The 14,959-nt window shown below is 41.6% G+C and overlaps 1 long non-coding RNA gene across 2 annotated transcripts; it reads right to left on the bottom strand.

Annotated features, from left to right (window-relative positions):
- Positions 1-887: 887 nt before the first annotated feature.
- Positions 888-14,304, bottom strand: LOC120055532. Of its 2 annotated transcripts, XR_005477699.1 has the most exons (8): positions 14,237-14,304; positions 3,596-3,737; positions 3,417-3,524; positions 3,119-3,199; positions 2,755-2,944; positions 2,561-2,649; positions 1,714-1,840; positions 888-1,192 (listed from the first exon to the last, which is right to left on the bottom strand). It is a non-coding gene; the product is annotated as an uncharacterized LOC120055532 (long non-coding RNA). The 2 variants fall into 2 exon arrangements; XR_005477698.1 differs by having other exon boundaries at positions 3,417-3,737.
- Between the last annotated feature and the right edge of the window lie 655 nt (positions 14,305-14,959).

The following is a 14,959-nucleotide window of genomic DNA, read 5'->3' as shown; positions in this document are numbered from 1 at the left end:
TTTGGGGATGACCAGTGAAATATACCTGCTGGAGCGCGTGCTACGGGTGGGTGTTGCTATGGTGACCAGTGAGCTGAGATAAGGCGGAGCTTTACCTAGCAAAGACTTATAGATGACCTGGAGCCAGTGGGTTTGGCAACGAATATGTAGCAAGGACTAGCCAACGAGAGCATACAGGTCGCAGTGGTGGGTAGTATATGGGGCTTTGGTGACAAAACGGATGGCACTGTGATAGACTACATCCAATTTGCTGTGTGTTGGAGGCTATTTTGTAAATGACATCGCCGAAGTCGAGGATCGGTTGGAAGGTCAGTTTTACGAGGGTCGCATGAGTGAAGGAGGCTTTGTTGCAAAATAGGAAGCCAGTTTTAGATTTCATTTTGGATTGGAGATGCTTAATAGGAGTCTGGAAGGAGAGTTTACAGTCTAGCCAGACACTCTGAATATGTGGACAACTATAAATACCTAAGTCAGAACCGTCCAGAGTAGTGATGCTAGTCGGTCGGTCGGGTGTTCGTTTTACTAGCATTTAAGAGCAGTTGGAGGCCACGGAAGGAGTGTTGTATGGCATTGAAGCTTGTTTTGGAGGTTTGTTAAGTGTCCAAAAAAGGGCCAGATGTATACAGAATGGTGTCGTCTGCGTAGAGGTGGATCAAAGAATCACCCGCAGCAAGAGCGACATCGTTGATATATACAGAGAAAAGAGTCGCCCTGAGAATTGAACCCTGTGGCACCCCCATAGAGACTGCCAGAGGTCCGGACAACAGTCCCTCCGATTTGACACACTGAACTCTATCTGTGAAGTAGCTAGTGAACCAGGCGAGGCAGTCATTAGTGAAACCAAGGCTGTTGAGTCTGCCGATTAAAAATACGGTGATTGACAGAGTCATAAGCCTTGGCCAGGTCGATGAAGTTGGCTGCACAGTACAGTCTTTTATCGATGGCGGTTATGATATCGTTTAGGACCTTGTGCAGCATCACTGCACGCTGCATGGCCCAGAGCAGACTATCCCCCAAACGTTTGGACACCTGGGACCAGACTGGATGGTCTTGCTGGAGAACATCCATGTACTCCAGTCTTAGGGGGAATTGAGGTGACTTGTTCCCTCCATTGTAGGAGTTGATCTGTTTTTTACTCTCTCTGATGTCCACCTGACTTTTCTGGAGAGCTGCACAGCAATAGTTTGTGCATCTGAAAAACAATTGAAAGAAATGGTCATGAAAATCTTGAAGTTTGATAGAAATCTTTCATATAGTTCAAAACACCTGTGTGAATGACAATTAGATAACAACAGCAGTGATATGCCAGGGAGTGATGCAGTGTTCAACAAGACTGAATTGGCTGCAGTACCTGCATACTTTCAGACCAGGCCACAATAGAAAGAGCACTTCAGGACCAGCCTAGTCTGCAGACTTTCCAAAATTGCTGCAGTGTTGAGACCAGCATTCAATCCGGTCAAGACTTAATGTTGAATGGATTAAGCAGGAGAGGGGGGCATTCAGTCTTTGGGATATGTAGTGGAACGTGGCAGCAGGTGGTGATAAGAGTATAAAGTAACAGGGAGTAGCTATGCAGATCTAGTGGATTGTGGGACCAGGATACACAGTAGGGTATACGAACGTGTCAGTCATGACTGGTAAGGCTAAGCCAGACAGAAAGGGCTGTTTAGAGATGGGATAAAACCTTAGGTCAGAGATGTAACAACTACTTACGGGACTCGATGTTGCTCCGCCAGAGTTTCCATGTCTCTCTCCTGCCAGGTAAGGGACAACGTCCTCTTGTCTGTGAGGGTTTCCTTTATCTTACGGGTCCAAACTTCCACGTCCGACAGTGTGCTGCCTACGACATAATCACAGGCCTAATTAAATCTATTGCAGAACAAAACAAAACCACAGTGCCAGTTTTGTGCTGACTTCTACATGTGCAATGCCCACAAACTAGACAAACATGTCTTATGGAAAATGTTGGGAGTTTGACTAAAATATTGAATTGTCAGTGAAACCACAGCCCTTTTTACATCAGCAGTTGTGAAACAGCATCAAAGTGCTTTACAGAAATCCAGCCTAAAACCCCAAAGAGCAAGGAATGCAGAGGTAGAAGCACAATACAAGCGGTTCATGGTGTGCATGCTTGTCAGACTGATGAATAATCAGAACAGGAAACATTCATAGATGACCAGCAAGGCCAGGTAAAGACCATAATGGCTATAAAGGGTGTAAACACTTCAAGACTCTAGGATCAGATGGCTTTCATGTTTTAGGAAGTCAAGGTTTATGGGTGGGATGGGTTGTGAGGGCTAGTAACTTGCTGTTCACCTTCCCACAAATGGACCAGACTACACTCAATCATAGGACCGACAGAAGAGAAGTCTTCAGTCTATATTTGAAGGTTGAGACAGTCTGATTCTCTCACACCGGCAAACCATTCCATAAAGAGCTCTGTAGGAGAAAGCCTTGCCTCCAGCTACTGAAGCCCTGCTTCCAATTCATCTGATTGAATAAGCAGAAAAGGATCATTACATATAAACAAAAATGATGAGCAAAACGCATGGAATCTAACCTGGAATGCTGTCTAGTGCCACAACAACTCCTCCTTTGCCTCAGTTTCCTCCTTCAGGACCTTCTGCTGACAGAGTTGTATTGCCGTTGCTATAACACATGAAGGTGAACATACATTGTTTCAAATAGATCAGCATGTTCTTTGCAAAATTATATTAAAAGAATCCTGAACAATGTGTCATCGCAATACTTAACTGATTTCCTGTTATACATTGATACCTTGCTTCTCCCAGACCATGTAATAGAGGGCATCGGTTAGGGTGTCAACACTATGAGATGGTGTCATCTCTTTTGTGGTCTTTCAAATTTTCCACGGTAGAACAACCTCTCCATCTGTTCTGTCAGCAAGCGCACTACCAGTCACATACCTGGTACCATCAGTGACCTGACATTTAAAGTAAAATCAGAAGCCATAATTACAATGGGAGAAGATAATTAATTAAGGGACTAGGACAAATTACAACTAGCTGTTTCTTAACACTGTTTGGGCAACTGTCTGCAACTACAAAGAAGTGGTGTTTAACAGAATAAATTATAAAGAAAATGTTTTATTCATTACCTGACAGTTAGCATTATGAGCATAGGGTTGAAAGGCTGGCACTGCAAATGTGGGGTCCACAATCAGATCGGGACTGTTTTTCTAAATGGAAAAATAATTTAGTGTAGGAGCAGGTCTTTTGTGAATTTTTGTGTAAAACATTACTTATGATTACAAAGCAGGTATGAAGCAATCAGTTTCAAGCCATTCATAAAACCGTATCATGTAATTCATGAATCTCTTACTACAGGCTGGTGGTTAAATATTCAATACATTAATGTATTGTTATACCTGACATAGATTGACCTATCAATTTTACCTGTAAATGAGGCTTCAGCTGGAAAGCAATGTCATAGTGAAGAAACGTTGTGATGTTTGGTCCCTGCATTGCTTTCAGGTCCCCAGTAGGAACACAGCATTTGCAAGCCTGAAATGACAGTTCAACATCAGTCATCATAGCCAATGTCATACATCAGCTATACATCTGAAGCATCCAACCATCCACAAACTTCTCTCATCTCTTCAGGTTCAGGAACTTCAGCGGATGCTTGTGCCTGCACGCCATTCCAAACACACCAGTTACGTCCACTTTCTGGATTTTGGATCGCAGCACATCCCCGGCTTGAAATCCTGGGCACCCCTGTAAAATGAAGTGAACAAGCATGAGTAAACAACGTCCTCCATATTCACTAAGCAGTTCATTTGTATTTATTAGGGATCCCCATTAGCTGCTGCTCCTGGGGTCCAGCAAAATTAAGGTGTTTACACAATTTTTAAAACATCACAATACATTCACAGATTTGACAACACATTGCGTGCCCTCAGGCCCCTACTCCACCACGACCACATATCTACAGTAGAAAATCTGTGTGTACGTTATCGTGTATGCATGTGTCTGTGCCTATGTGTTGCTTCACAGTCCCCGCTGTTCCATAAGGTGTATTTTTATGTGTTTTTAAAATCAAATTTTACTGTTTGCATCAGTAACTTGATGTGGAATAGAGTTCCATGTAGTCATGGCTCTATGTAGTACTGTGTCCCTCCCATAGTCTGTACTGGACTTGGGGACTGTGAATAGATTTCTTGTGGAATGTCTTGTGGTGTATGCATGGGTGTCAGAGCTGTGAGGCAGTAGTTCAAACAGACAGCTCGGTGCATTCAACATGTCAATACCTCTCATAAATACAAGTAGTGATGAAGTCACTCTCCTCCACTTTGAGCAAGGAGAGATTGACATGCATATGATTCATATTATCTTTCTGTGTACATCCAAGGGCAAGCCGTGCTGCCCTGTTCTGAGTCAATTGCAATTTTCCTAAACCCATTTTTGTGGCACTTGAACACTCGACCAGGTGCGACAAAACTAGGGCCTGTAGGATCTGCTTGGTTGATAAGTGCTGCTCTACCTTCTTAACAGCACTTTATTATGGACAGACTTCTCCCCATCTTAGCTACTCTTGTATCAATATGTTTTGACCATGACAATTTACAATCCAAAGATATTCCAAGCAGTTTAGTCACATCAACTTGCTTAATTTCCACATTATTACAAGATTTAGTTGGGGTTTAGAGTTTAGTGAATGATTTGTCCAAAATGCAATGCTTTTAGAAATATTTAGGACTAACTTATTCCTTGCTACCCACTCTGAAACTAACTGCAGCTCTTTGTTAAGTGTTGCAGTCATACTCAAAGCCAGTGGCATGTCATTAGTAAAGGTTGAAAAAGGTAATGGGCCTAGACAGCTGTCCTGGGGAATTCCTGATTCTACCTGGATTATGTTGAGGCTTCCATTAAAGAACACCCTCTGTAGCCATAATATAGCAGGGGGTGTAAAGCCATAACACATACGTTTTTTTCAGCAGCAGACTATGATGGATAATGTCAAAAGCCACACTGAAGTCAAACAGCCCCCACAACATTTGATCAATTTCTCTTAGCCAATCATTAGTCATTTGTGTATGTGCTGTGCATGTTGAATGTACTTCCCTATAATCATGTTGAAAGTTTGTTTACTGTAAAATAGCATTGTATCTGGTCAAATTTTTTCTCTCAAAAAGTTTACTAAGGGTTGGTAACAGGCTGGTTGGCTATTTGAGCCAGTAAAGATGGCTTTACTATTCTTTGATAGCGGCATGACTTGCTTCCCTCCAAGCCTGGGGGCACACAATTTCTAGTAGGTTTAAATTGAAAATGTCAAATAGGAGTGGCAATATCGTCCTCTATTATCCATAGTAATTTCCCATCCAAGTTGTCAGACCCCGGTGGCTCGTCCTCTTCCACACTTTACGGAATTCAAAAGTACAATGCTTGTCTTTCATAATTTGGTCAGATATACTTGGATGTGTAGTGTCAGGGTTTGTTGCTTCCATGTCATGCCTAAGTTTACTAAATTTGCAACAGTTGGCCAATCGGTTGTGCAGCCAGACTTATTCACAATACCTTTTGCCTCATCCCTCAACCATAAAATGTTTTCAATTCCTCATCAATCCATGTGGATTTAACAGTTTGTACAGTCATTTTCTTAAATAGGTACATGCTTATTAGTAACTGGAATAAACAATTTCATAAATGTGTCAAGTGCAGTGTTTGTTTGCTCCTCATTACACACCACAGAACATCAACATTTCTTTACATCAACATTGGAATCACTACAAAATGCACTATATTAGGCCCAGAACTTTGGTTTTCCTAGATATGGCTACTTTGTGATCACCACATCCGATGGATCTGGATACTGCTTTCAAGCTCATTTCTGTAGCGTTAGTAAAGATATGATCAATACATGTTGTTGATTTCATTCCTGTGCTGTTTGTAACTACCCTTGTAGGTTGACTGATAACCTGAACTAAGTTGCAGTTTGGTTAGAGTTTGAAGTTTTTTCTTGAGTGGGCAGCTTGATGAAAGCCAGTTAATATTTACAAATCACCCTGAAAATATGCCTCTGTTGATATCACATATATTATCAAGCATTTCACACGTTATCCAGATACTGACTGTTAGCACTTGGTGGTCTATAGCAGCTGCCCACCAGAATGGGCTTTAGGTGAGGCAGATGAACCTGTAGCCTTATTACTTCAACAGTATTTAACATGAGATTCTCTAATCTTTACAGGAATGTGGTTCTGAATAAAAACAGCAACACCACCATTTCTATATTTTCTGTAAATGTTATAACCTTGTATTGCTACCACTTTATCAAAGGTATTATCTAAGTGAGTTTCAGAGATAGAATATGAATGTCAAATGTTACTATGAGATATGCTCATGTTATTTATGTTAGTGCAGGGTGAGCTGCACACAGTGGAATTCCTCCTAGGGCACACCGCCTCAGTACTAACAGTATAAATCTGGTTCACAGGCACTTGATTACTGCATACAATAGCTGTAGGATCAGCAGAGGAATACAGGGAAGTTAGAGGGAAATAAATGAAGTTACTTACATTGTGTCTACCAACGCCCCTGGTGTAATGTACATTTGCGGAAGCATTATGACAACTGCGTCAAAATGGTAGGGATTAGTCAAGTTGGGCTTGGGTCATTGATAAGTCATTGTCTCAACACAGCCTTATAATGCTGTGAAAGCATAGAGGAAAGCAAATTATTTGGGTGGATCCCATCCTTATAAAACGTGTTTTGTTTATCGAAATTGTCAACAAAAGTTAGTCATTGAGCTGCAATAATCACGTATTCATGTAATCTGTTAAACTTTTTGGACAGAATAGTCCAATGCTAGAGACATATCAACAAGGATAAATGGGTTCTCCTGATTTCAAATCAAACCATTTAACTTCTCCAGCATTAGCCCAGCTGTTGGTTATACACAAACAAGTCACTCAGAAGAGGGCAAGTGAAACTAACCGATTGTGAGATACAATTCCTTTAAAACGATGATGCAAATAATTCATTATCCACAATTATTAGGGATACAGGGAATGGACATTTGCAAGGGTACCTCTTAAGGATCGGACCCTTTAAAAAAATATATTTTGCTAAAAATGACATACCCAAATCTAAATGCCTGTAGCTCAGGACCTGAAGCAAGGATATGAATATTTATGATACCAATTGAAAGGAAACACTAACATTTGTGGAAATGTGAAATGTAGGAGAATATAACACATTAGATCTGGTAAAAGATAATACAAAGGGGAAAAAAGCATTTATTTTGTTTTCATCTTTGAAATGCAAGAAAGGCCACAATGTATTATTCCAGTTTAGGCACAATTTAGATTTTGGCCACTAGATAGAAGCAGTGCATGTTCAAAGTGTTAGACTAATCCAATGAACCATTGCATTTCTGTTCAAAATGTTGTATTAAGTCTGCCCAAATGTGCCTAATTGGTTTATTAATACATGTTCGAGTTAATAACTGTAAACTCTCCTCAAACAATAGCATGATATTCTTTCACTGTAAATTAGACAGTACAGTTAAATTCTTGTAGATCTAAGCTTTCTGTCCATATCAGATGTGTCGGTCCTGGAAAATGTTCTCGTTACTTTCAACCTCATGCTAATCACATTAGTGCACTTTAGCTCAACCATCCCACGGGGGGGGGGGGGGGGGGGGCTCACACTTCCTCTAGAGGTTAAACCCTTTCGCTCTTTGGGAAGCATAGGTCCTTTACGCAGTTGTTTCTTCATGAATGTATCTGTAAATCGGTAGTATTCACTAAATGGATGATTGGTCCACCTAGCTTTACGAGAGCCCCATTATCCAGCGTGTGGTGGATCCAGACAGGCCTTCATGGCAACCGTAGCGCACCCACAAAACTTTGACCTGTCTACGAATCCCATAGTTCAGCTGTTTCTGCCTCCCACATCTTGGATGAGGGGTTAGGTTTTTCATGGGTTTGCAGTGGTATTGCTGCATAACATTACTACTGTTTGGCAAGGCAATGATAGAAGATCTATAAAAAAGACAACTGAGGTGGATCCAGATATCTCCCCTAAACAATTATGAACAACATTCAATTCAAAATATGACAACAAATAAGAATCTTAGCTTACTGAGACTTTACAGTTGTTCCTTAAATTGTTATCATTGAAATATCTGTGGACAGAGAGGAAAACTCAAATAAGTGGATTTGGCTATTTCAGCCACACCTGTTGCTGACAGGTGTATATAAAAAATAAAAATCGAGCACACAGCCATGCAATATCCATAGACAAACATTGGCAGTAGAATGGCCATACTGAAGAGCTCAATGACTGTCATAGGGTGCCACCTTTCCAATAAGTCAGTTCGTCACATTTCTGCCCTGCTAGAGCTGTCCCGGTCAACTGTAAGTTCTCTTATTGTGAAGTGGAAATGTCAAGGAGCAACAACAGCTCAGCTGCGAAGTGGTAGGCCACACATGCTCACAGAATGGGACCACCGAGTTCTGAAGCGGGTTAAAATAATCTGTCCTCGGTTGCAACATTCACTATAGAGTTCCAAACGGCCTCTGGAAGCAACGTCAGCACAATAACTGTTTGTCGGGAGCTTCATGAAATGGGTTTCCATGGCCGAGCAACCTCACACAAGCCTAAGATCACCAATTGCAATGTCAAGCGTCGGCTGGAGTGGTGTAAAGCTCGCCGCTATTGTACTCTGGAGCAGTGGAAACGCATTCTCTAGAGTGATGAATTATGCGTCATCATCTGGCAGTCCGACGGACAAATCTGGGTTTGGCGGATGCCAGGAAAATGCTATTTGTCCCAATGTATAGTGCCAACTGTAAAGTTTGGTGGAGGAATAATGGTCTGGGGCTGTTTTTCATTGTTCGGGCTAGGACCATTAGTTACAGTCAAGGGAAATCTTAACGCTACAGCATACAATGACATTGTAGACAATTCTGTGCTTCAACTTTGTGGCAACAGGTTCAGGAAGGCCCTTTCCTGTTTCAGGATGACAATGCCCCCGTGCACAAAGTGAGCTCCATACAGAAATGGTTTGTCAAGATAGGTGTGGAAGAACTTGATTGGCCTGAACTACATATTAATGCCGATAATTTTGGAGTAAGATGTTCATACTTTTGGTCATGTAGTGTGTATATAGTGACTTTGGAAAGTATTCAGACCTCTTGACTTCACACATTTTGTTATGTTACAGCCTTATTCTAAAATGAATTAAATCGTTTTTCCCCCCCTCAATCCACACACAATACCCCATAATGACAAAGTAAAAATAGTTTTGAAACTTTTGATAATTTATAAAGAAAATGGAATATCATATTTACATAAGTATTCAGACCCTTTACTAAGTACTTTGTTGAAGCACCTTTGGATGTTGATTTTTGCTCCGGTCTGGACCAAATCTGAACCAATCATAGACATCTATATTTGGTTCAGATTTGGTCCGGTCCGGCCTCGATTTAGCTCAAACATAGACGTCTATCATAGACACAAGTCTGGCCAGCACAGTAGAGCACAGTACACAGTAGGATTGGGCGGTAACCAGATATCCACCTTCATACCGTGCCTGTGCCATCCGTGGATATGTTATTTCCGTGCTCACATGGGATGCCATTTTTTGCCCAAATGTAAATAAAGCCCCAAAAATGTAAATTACCAGAATGATGACAAAATGCTAACAAGTTTAAAAGGAAGTTATAGCGGATGCTAGGTAAATGCTAACGAGCACATGCAAACATTTACTACTAGGACACAACCCAGCTCATAAGGTTATGCAACTATGTCAAAATGCAGTTTGCAGTACACACAAAACAAATATTAGGCAGCAGGGATCTAAATCAAGGAGGGGATTATCTCTGCTGCTGTTACCAAGAAGCTTGATCTTGCAAGATAACATTAGACACTTATCTGACATTAGCAAGTTAACAAAACCCAGCTGGAAATGATTTATTTGGATAGTTAACTTAATAGTTATAGGATTTATAGCTAGCAAACAGTGAATTTCATACAAGTGTAACTTCATCACCTCACTTAAGTTGTGCTGCAGGAGTGACTCCCCTTACGAAGCACACATATATCTTGTTGTGCTCCTTTGTAAACAAACACGTGACTGGCTCAAACCGCTGTTTTGGGCTAACTAGTACCGGTAAGCTTCATAAAGAAAGATTATTTAAACAGGCGAAATGATGAACGCGATCTGCTTTATTACCTAGTGCACAAGTTGACTGCAGGTATTTATTTAAAAAGTACTAATATTCAAACTAAGCCCCCCCAAAAAAATGCACTTACCAGAATGCTAGCAAAAAGTACTAAGGAAGCCTTACAGACAACACTAACGAGTGCATTGTGAACATTTTGTACAGTTTCTGACCTAAACTCTACAAGTAGCTCAAAATCGCTACTGACAGTTTGTTGCACGCACAAAACAAATATTAGCCAGCAAGGCTCTTGATCCAGGAGGGGATTCTCTGCTGTTACCAAGCGAATGCTTGGTTTTGGAAGAAAAAAAAAGTAGTGCAGTGTTTCCGCTGCAGTCATAAAAAATCAAAAAAAGAATTACATGAAACAATATTTCTGTGGAGGCACACTTTAAATGCTAGAACAGTCCACATTTAATTTCTCTGCATACAAAACTTGTCATGAATTTGCTAAAAGTCTAAAAACATGTTTTCACTTTGTCGTTATGGGGTATTGCCTGAATTTTTTTTTTTTGATAAATTTTGAATTCCGGCTGTAACACAAAATGGGGAATTAGTCAAGCGGTATGAATACTTTTTGAAGGCACTGTTAATGCATGTTGTTTGGGACATAATTCTTCAAATACATTTTTATTTGTCACAAGCGCCAAATACATAAGGTGTAGACTTTACAGTGAAATGCTTACTTAAAAGCCCTTAACCAACAATGCAGTTAAGAAAAATACCAAAAGAAAAGAAATAAAAGTAACAAATAATTAAAGCAGTAAAATAACAATAGCGAAGCTATATACAGGGGTACCTGTACAGCGTCAATGTGCAGGGGCACCAGTATCGAGGTAATTGAGGAAATATGTACATGTAGGTAGAGTTATTAAAGTGACTATGCATAGATAAAAGAGAGTAGCAGCAGCGTAAAAGAGAGGGGGGGGGGGGGGGGGGGCAATGCAAATAGTCTGGGTAGGCATTTGATTAGATGTTCAGGAGTCTTATGGCTTGGGGGTAGAAGCTGTTGAGAAGCCTCTTGGACCTAGACTTTGTGCTCCGGTACCGTTTGCCATGCGGTTGCAGAGAGCACAGTCTATGACTAGTGTGGCTGGAGTCTGACAATTTTTAGGGCCTTCCTCTGACACCGCCTGGTATAGAGGTCCTGGAAAGCAGGAAGCTTGGCCCCGGTGATGTACTGGGCCTTACGCACTACCCTCTGTAGTGCCTTGCGGTCAGAGGCCGAGCAGTTGTCATATTAGGCAGGACTCTTTAAATCTGCGTATTCCTCCAAAGCTCAGCTGTCCTGAGTCTGCACAACTCTGCCAGGACCTAGGATCAAGAGAGACTCTAGTGTTTTAGTACTATATCTCTTGACACAATGCTGAAAATAATCATGGCCTCTAAACCTTCAAGCTGCATACTGGACCCTATTCCAACTAAACTACTGAAAGAGCTGCTTCCTGTGCTTGGCCCTCCTATGTTGAACATATTAAACGGCTCTCTATCCACCGGATGTGTACCAAACTCACTAAAAGTGGCAGTAATAAAGCCTCTTGAAAAAGCCCAACCTTGACCCAGAAAATATAAAAAACTATCGGCCTATATCGAATCTTCCATTCCTCTCAACATTTTTTGAAAAAGCTGTTGCGCAGCAACTCACTGCCTTCCTGAAGACAAAGAATGTATACGAAACGCTTCATTCTGGTTTTAGACCCCATCATAGCACAGACTGCACTTGTGAAGGTGGTAAATGACCTTTTAATGGCGTCAGACCGAGACTCTGCATCTGTCCTCGTGCTCCTAGACCTTAGTGCTGCCTTTGATACCATCGATCACCACATTCTTTTGGAGAGATTGGAAACCCAAATTGGTCTACACGGACAAGTTCTGGCCTGGTTTAGATCTTATCTGTCAGAAAGATATCAGTTTGTCTCTGAATGGTTTGTCCTCTGACAAATCAACTGTACATTTCGGTGTTTCTCAAGGTTCCGTTTTAGGACCACTATTGTTTTCACTATATATTTTACCTCTTGGGGATGTCATTCGAAAACATAATGTTAACTCACTGCTATGCGGATGACACACAGCTGTACATTTCAATGAAACATGGTGAAGCCCCAGAATTGCCCTCGCTAGAAGCCTGTGTTTCAGACATAAGGAAGTGGATGGCTGAAAACGTTCTACTTTTAAACTCGGACAAAACAGAGATGCTTGTTCTAGGTCCCAAGAAACAAAGATCTTCTTTTGAATCTGCCTCTAACCCTATTACAGGGGCTGAGTCACTGGCTTACTGGTCCTCTTTCATGCCGTCCCTAGGAGGGGTGCGTCACTTGAGGGGGTTGAGTCACTGACGTGATCTTCCTGTCTGGGTTGGCGCCCCCCCTTGAGTTGTGCCGTGGCGGAGATCTTTGTGGGCTATACTCGGCCTTGTCTCAGGATGGTAAGTTGGTGGTTGAAGATATCCCTCTAGTGGTGTGGGGGCTGTGCTTTGGTAAAGTGGGTGGGGTTATATCCTTCCTGTTTGGCCCTGTCCGGGGGTATCATCGGATGGGGCCACAGTGTCTCCTGACCCCTCCTGTCTCAGCCTCCAGTATTTATGCTGCAGTAGTTTGTGTCGGGGGGCTAGGGTCAGTTTGTTATATCTGGAGTACTTCTCCTGTCTTATCCGGTGTCTTTCTCTCTTTCGGAGGACCTGAGCCCTAGGACCTGAGCCCTAGGACCATGCCTCAGGACTACCTGGCATGATGACTCCTTGCTGTCCCCAGTCCACCTGGCCGTGCTGCTGCTCCAGTTTCAACTGTTCTGCCTGCGGCTATGGAACCCTGACCTGTTCACCGGACGTGCTACCTGTCCCAGACCTGCTGTTTTCAACTCTCTAGAGACCGCAGGAGCGGTAGAGATACTCTTATTGATCGGCTATGAAAAGCCAACTGACATTTACTCCTGAGGTGCTGACCTGTTGCACCCTCGACAACTACTGTGATTATTATTATTTGACCCTGCTGGTCATCTATGAACATCTTGGCTATGTATTGTTATCTCCACCCAGCACAGCCAGAAGAGGACTGGCCAACCCTCAGAGCCTGGTTCCTCTCTAGGTTTCTTCAGAGGTTCCTGCCTTTCTGGAGAGTTTTTCCTAGCCCCTGTGCTTCTACAGTACATCTGCATTGCTTGCTGTTTGGGGTTTTAGGCTGGGTTTCTGTATAACACTTTGTGACATCGGCTGATGTAAAAAGGGCTTTATAAATACATTTGATTGATACCCCATGAAAAAGGCACTTAAATTTTGTTTTTCCCATGGCACACATACACAATCCATGTCTATTTTCTCAGGGCTTAAAAATCCCACTTTAACCGGTTTCCTCCCCTTCATCTACTCTGATTGAAGCAGATTTAACAAGTGACATTATGGAATCATAGCTTTCACCTGGGTTCATCTGGTTAGTATGTCATGGAAAGAGCAGGTGTTCCTAATATTTAGTACACTCAGTGTATAGCAGTTTACATTTGGCCATAGAATCATAAACGAAAATTACATATTTTCAATGTCTGTAAATTAGGTAGTTACATATTTTAAATATCTAGAAGAGACATTTTTACTTTACATTCGTTCATTAAAATAAAACTGATTTAAACTTCTGGAAAATACGCATGACATCTGTATAAGACGTATTTTCGACGTCCGGACAATACATATTCTAACCTTTCATTCAGCACCTGAAATGTACGGGATGTCAACGTCTGGAAAATACGTATTTTCATTTAGCTTACTGGGATCTTTACTTTGGTGAGTTACTAAAGTAGATTGAAGCCAGTCAGTCACTTTTGGGGGAACAAACACATTTTCTAGGAAAGGATAAATTGAAATCCGCAGAGGCAACTCGCTAACGTTAGTTGTTGTCGTGCGATGGAAGAGAGCTAACGTTAGCCTTTCGTTAACATGCTAGCTAGCAACTCCTGTCTCTTGCTTCTCTTTCAGGCTATAAAGTCCATAATTGAAAGTCACAATAACACAGACATCTCACCCTGGACAAAAACATTAACAATAATTCAACGAAATACCTGTCCAGGTGCACAAAACGAGGATTGAAAAACATTTACCCCCGCAAATGCAGTTCTACAGGCCGTCGCCATCTTGAAAATGACGTCTTCTTCTGTAGTGCTCGAAATGATTTGCACAATTACTAGCACCTTGCGACTAGGCGGGAGTTGGCTTGACAGTAATTTTCACTTGCCTGAACTTGATCAGGTCAGGTTCAGTGCAAATGCAAATGCAATAAATTACACATCTTTAATTTTAATACATTAAAATTTGACTTTCATGACTCAAGTATGTTTACAAGTATCTCAGTGTCTAGAGAGAGAGGCACTATGCAGAACCCCATTTTCACCTAAGGATGGCAGTATTTGTTCATGGTGATGAAGTAATTTTGATGTCTCAGTCTGAATAATCTTAGGATGTAATCAGAAAGCATCTTCGATGTATTTGAGCGGTTGAGAAAACACACACACACTCAAAGACTAGTCAAATCACTAAAGCTGAAAATCAAAACAGCTGCTTCTACACACACATCCATCCTCTGAATACAGGGGATGTTTTTGCCCCATCTTGTTAAATGATATGTTTATAGAGCATCACAAGCCAAATGATTGTTTGTAAAACCCCCAGGAAACATCTCACTAGACCACAACCCAATGAAAACCTTTCAGGCTAATTCTTAGGAGTTTCAAACCACAGTGCTCTGTAGTGCTTTGTTTCACATCACATTGGTTAAGAGGACAGCG

Source organism: Salvelinus namaycush, chromosome 11 (assembly GCF_016432855.1).
Source record: "Salvelinus namaycush isolate Seneca chromosome 11, SaNama_1.0, whole genome shotgun sequence".
Classification (NCBI taxonomy): domain Eukaryota; kingdom Metazoa; phylum Chordata; class Actinopteri; order Salmoniformes; family Salmonidae; genus Salvelinus; species Salvelinus namaycush.
This window is presented reverse-complemented; position numbering and strand designations above follow the sequence as displayed.